Genomic DNA, 6145 nt, shown 5'->3' with positions numbered 1-6145 from the left:
TCGCCCCCAAAAGGGCGAGGTCGCTTCTCGCCCTCAGGGCGTCTTATAGAGAGAGTCTAGTGATGTAGCAGTCATAGAGGTGGTCTGTTGTATTGAAACTACAGTAGTGATGTAGCAGTCATGGAGGTGGTCTGTTGTATTGAAACTACAGTAGTGATGTAGCAGTCATGGAGGTGGTCTGTTGTATTGAAACTACAGTAGTGATGTAGCAGTCATGGAGGTGGTCTGTTGTATTGAAACTACAGTAGTGATGTAGCAGTCATGGAGGTGGTCTGTTGTATTGAAACTACAGTAGTGATGTAGCAGTCATGGAGGTGGTCTGTTGTATTGAAACTACAGTAGTGATGTAGCAGTCATGGAGGTGGTCTGTTGTATTGAAACAGTAGTAGTTATGTAGGCTAGTAATCTCTCAAGAACTGATTACGAGCTGCACTACTGAATCTGTCAGCAGGGGTACAAGTACATTTACTTAAGTACTGCACTTAACTGAGGTACAATTCTAGAGTAATTTGTACTTTACTCGAGTATTTCCAATACTTACTTCTACTTCACTACATCTCAGATCCAAATATTGTACTTTTACTCCACTATAGTTATTTGACAGCTTTAGTTACTAGTTTACTTTGTAAATGTGGATTATTATTACAAAACATACATTAACAACTTCTTACTTTTGAAAATAGCAGATCTACAAGCTCATGCGTCGCATTTGAAAACTTAGAGACATTCTACATAATGAGTACTTTGTACTTGTAGTACTTTAAGTGCATTTTGACACGTAGACAAGTAAATAATAAATCCCAGACTTTTAGAGTATTTCTACACTGCAGTATTGATACTTTTACTTAAGTACAAAATGTGAGTAGGCTACTTTTTCCACCACTGGTTGTTAGTGGGAATGAAAACATAGGCGACTATACCGGAAGAGGAGGGGCTGAGGACGGACCAAACGGGCCAACATCCCGTGAAAATAATCTGGATTATTTTGAGACCGGTCCAATGGTATTTTTATGGCCGATGTGGCCGAGACCGACACGCTACCGATTATATTGTGCATCTCTAGTTGTAGGTGGTCTGGTTTTCTGCACACACATTATATTGTAAATGACCCTGATCTCCAGAGAGCCAATTCAACAGCAGCTGACCAAAAAATAAAAACATACAACCACCCACACTCAACCACACACACGCACAGACGCACAAATCATATAAGTGTGTATCCACACACACGCAGTCACGCACGCACGCACACACATACAGATTTTCCAAGATAACACATGAAGGTGTAAAAGGAACCGGATCAGGCATGTTAATACATAATATCTCTAACATATCATTTTATTATGCTCTCTCGGTATGTAACCGTGCCCTCTTTTCTGTAATTATATCCGGCAAGTGGCAGAAGGAACGCTGTAATTGTTTTTGAGGCAGGAATGGCGGTGGCAAAGATAGATTTCAGATGCCGGTTTTCACGCCGAGGAATTTGAGCTGCCGTCCCCAAACCCGCCACCCCCCCCCCCCCCCCCCTCCTCCTCCTCCTCTCTCTCTCTCTCTCTCTCTCTCTCATTCTCTCTGTCTCTATCTCTCTCCTGCCCCCCCAAAAAAAGTACCCTGTCGTTTCCAGGGCTCCAGGCTCCCGGGGTAGTATGCTTTTTATTATTTTTCCAATTAGAGTCAATTGACCTGACAGAATGGAGGGCAATTAGTAATATTCACCCCCTCCTCGCAGGCCTGCGGGGTAATTTACTGGAGGTTCTCAGCAGTGCTTTATGCAGATCTATGCTCCGCCCCACAAGCCCTCTCGGGAGCATAATGGCTTATGATTTTTCAGAATACCGCATATCTCCACTTCCTCTTTCTGTGTCATTCTGTAAAGTAACAATTACAGAGTGATGGGGAATGGATGGGTGTGGAGGCTGTCATCATTTAAACTCACTCTCTCTCTCTCTCTCTCTGTCTCTCTGTCTCTCTCCTCTCTCTCTCCTCCATGTGTCAGATGAAAGGAGTAAAAGGATGGCCTTATTGGCTGTATATATGGAAGCAATGCGAGATTTTTATATGCATACCAAACATACACAGGAATGAGAAATCAGATCATTGTTGTTGCCGCCGCCGCTGTCATTGTTGTTGTGGGATTCGTTGTGGGGTCACGTCATCCTATATACCTACGCCGGTACTGCTGTTGCGGTTTCAGAAAATACCCACCAGAGGAGGCCTCGTTATTAAAGATGGAGTGCCGTGAATTTGTATTTATTTTCCAGTTTTTCACGTGTTTTAATTATGAGGTGACAGTACTTCATTAGAACCCTTGGCGTGGATGTTATGTGCAATGATGTCTTCCCTTTGTATTTAGGGTTTCTTCCTGGAGGCTGAAACCTTGACGATCAAACGTGACGATGAAAAAGACAGTGATATAGTGACATCACAATATCTTCCCCCCCCCCTAACCCCTCCGGCTTCAGTTCAGGTGGATCAACACCCATCACCAGTTACCCACCAGGCAAACTTAATGAACTGGTGGGCACGTCTACATAGAAACGACATTTTAACAAATACTGTACTCCATCTTTACCAAACCACTCCAGAATTAACCTGTGTACTCTGACAGGGGTGCACCATTTTTGGGGCTAGTTGTAAGAGGAGCACCTGGAGATGTTGCTTGGTACGCACGGCGGTGGCGGGCGGACGTCTCTACTCCACCACAACGTTACTTTAGCCAGCATGAGATTGCACATGAACTCTGCAGCAGTACCTACTGAGGCGCTCCAATACAGATAAAATTACTCACCTAATGCTGCGGAGGTTCCATGTTTAACGTAATTCCAAAGTGTGTACATTAAGTGACATGGTTTCCATAACGTAAATATATGAACTTTGGCTAAAAGCTTGTGTTTAATCCATGTGGTTTCTTGCTTAATTGGTTAGACTAGCGCTCTGAGCGGAATCATATACCAGCTTGTCATGGCAGCCCACAACCCACTCGTAATGAGTAGGCAACACTAGTTTTATTTCTAAATCTACTTACAGACATTTGTAGTATTCTGTATGTGACACCAGAGCTCGTAACGGGCCTTGCTTCTTGGACATTTTGACGAGTTTTGCCTGGCTGTAAATTAATGCAGCGGAATGTTGTCAGGATTCTCAGGCAGTAAATTCCTGTCCCGGCGGCCCCCATGCAGCTCTTGGTACGCAAAAAGCGCCTCCATGCGTTAATTTGATATGCCACGCAGCATGCGTTTTGACGACACATGCACTGGAGCACCAGTTATGTGTCTATAGAAGCAAACTTTACTCATGGGATGTTGGGAGGATGTATGGGGGATGCACAGCTTGCACGCCGGCTAAGCTATAGTTGGCTTAAATCCCGACTTGCCACTGATAAACTTGATGAATGTAATTTGTGCCTCGATCACAACCTTTGGGCTATTGTCCTCGTCCCCTCCTCACTGTGCCCGCTCCGTTCCCTCCCTGTGTACGGTGCAGCACAATGGCCCGCACGTTCTGCGATGCAGCCCCTCTCGCCTGAATACCTGAATATCTGCCTCCACCTCAGCCCAGGCAGCCCCGACGACACACAAAGACGGAGAGGAGGGAAATAATCTTCTGAACTAAGCGCGTCTGGCATATCCATCGCTGAGTCTATAAGAGCGCAGAAAATCTCCTCAAAGTGATGCACTGAAATAAATACGCTTAATTCTCTCAACCCCCCTCCCTCTCCACCCTCCCCCTTCCACTCATACTGAAGAGGCGCATTGATACGTAGACCTGTAAAGGCCGGCAAATAAAGAGAGCCATCTACAGAGTTGTTTGGAGAGAGAGATACAAGACAGTGAGGGTTAGTGGAGCATGCTCCGCGTGTAGCGAAATGCAAATTCGTCTGACAGAGAGAGAGAGAGAGAGAGAGAGAAGGGGGTATTGGAGGGGAGGCAACAAAAACACATTTGATACATCGGGTGAAATTTATTCCATGCATGCGAATTGCGTTTGCCCCGGCCCAGGAGCCCATCATTTGCTCGGCATTCAGTACATCTGTTGTGTTAAGTGACTGTAATTTAGGTGACATTGGCACAAAGCCTCTTAATGTGGCCCCGGTGGACCCCGCTGTAAGAGGGGGGGACCAAACAGAGGCATCTCACAGCTGGAGTCGCGTCAAGGATCATTTCCCTCCTCACATGATTAATTACAGTTTGATCACTTAAATCTAAATCTGATTAATTTTGGTCACATGTCAGGGAGGCGTCAGTGGTCTATACGTATAGCGTGCGTGGCGTCTGTAATCCGTTCCCTGGCCCCCGCGCCCCTCTCTCTCGGCTCGGCGGCTTTATGGACGGGCTGACATGAAGGTTACAGCATGTGAAACTAACGCGAGTACACGTGTGAAGTGTTGCGGCAATCAGGTTGGGGGGGGTGTCGATTTTACACCTTGTGCGTGTGTGCATTTTGAAATTAGCGTACGTACATGTCGTCGCTGTTGGGCAGAAACCTCTTATCTCCGTAGGTATATACTGTGTATACAGTATATGTATTTTTTTTGTATATCGAATCCTGAAAAGTAACTGTTCTGGGACAGTATGAGGGTTTCTCCACCCGACAGAGACGACGTGTGAATGGTCAGAATTGGCATACAGGAATAAGATTGTGATGTCCTGATGGTGTCTGCTTGCATATATACAGTATATTATATATGTATGTATGTGTGTGTGTGTGACTGTGTGTATGTATATATATATATATATATATACAGCACAGCCACGTGATGTCAGCTATATTTGCACAATGTGTCTGACAATGAATGACAAATGCATACATGTTGTCGTCGCATACTGTGTGTGTGTGTGTGTGTGTGTGTGTGTGTGTGTGTGTGTGTGTGTGTGTGTGTGTGTGTGTGTGTGTGTGTGTGTGTGTGTGCGTGTGTGTGTGTGTGCGTGTGCGTGTGTGTGTGCGTGCTCAATGTTTACCTGCTTCTGGCTATAGCCTGATGGGGTGTGTTTAAGGATCTGCTATCATAACAGTTCCATGTCACTCAGGGCGGTCTTCTGCAGCCCTGACCCTCACTAAGACACCCCAGGAGAATGGGCCCCAAAGAACCACACACACACACGTACTGTATGTTGACGCATGCATCCTGCGCACATACATACCACTGTATCCATTCCAGCGTGTGGACAGACACACACAGATGAGCACACACACACTCACACGCGCACGTCTTTGATGACCTCAGGCCAGATTCCTGTCCTAAGTGGTTGTTGTGAGCTGTCGAGACCTCACGGTAAAAGCCCCCGTCACGGGTCACGGCAGGGGTGTTGTACAAACAAATTCCTCTGGAAGGCGATGTACAGTCAGTGAGTACTACGGCTTTTCACTCTGGCCTTGCTTTCATCATTGTGATGTTTTTATTTTCATAGTTCATAGAGGAAACGAGAGTCATGTTGTTTAACTGTGTACCTTCGCGGCATTCATTATATTCTTTTATTTATTCTGAGAGTTGCTGTGTGTGTGTGGGGGGGGGGGTGGACCTTCCAGATATGGCTGGAATGTGTTGTGAGTGACGATGACTCTGTGCAACAAAAACAAGCTGAGGTCACACGGGTCACTGTCATGGTGCAGATACAGTATGTCGCCTGAAGGCAATAACATGTACAGTACGTGGCCAAGTGTCATTGGATGTTTCTACAGTGTGTGCCAGCGATTGGTTGTAGAGAAATTAGAGACGATCTAAAAGCTCACAACACGTCACAACGTCACATGCATTGTGTGCACGTAATTTGGGTCTGCAGTTTTCGCAGAATTATCGCCTATTATGACATCCTATTATTATTCCCTTCAACTGACACCGTTTAGCCATCTGTCACTCTGAATTGGTACAGACAACAAAAAAATACTGTGTGTGTGTGTGTGCGTGTGCGTGTGCGTGTGCGTGTGTTCGTGTTCGTGTGCGCGTGCGCGGGAGAGTGAGAGAACATTCCCTTTAGGGGACAATCTTTGGACATGAAACAAGTTCCACCTACCTGTCTGTATTTCTGAAGTTGTGTATATAACTCTTACTGGACCATGCAGAAGTACTATAGACTCTCGTCTTGTGTAGTTTGTGTGCTATATATTTGTACACATATATGTTTGTGAGTGTGTAAGGAATTGTGCG

This window comes from Protomyctophum parallelum, assembly GCF_964188405.1.
Source record: "Protomyctophum parallelum genome assembly, chromosome: 19".
NCBI lineage: Eukaryota > Metazoa > Chordata > Actinopteri > Myctophiformes > Myctophidae > Protomyctophum > Protomyctophum parallelum.
Note: the sequence above shows the minus strand (reverse complement) of the source record.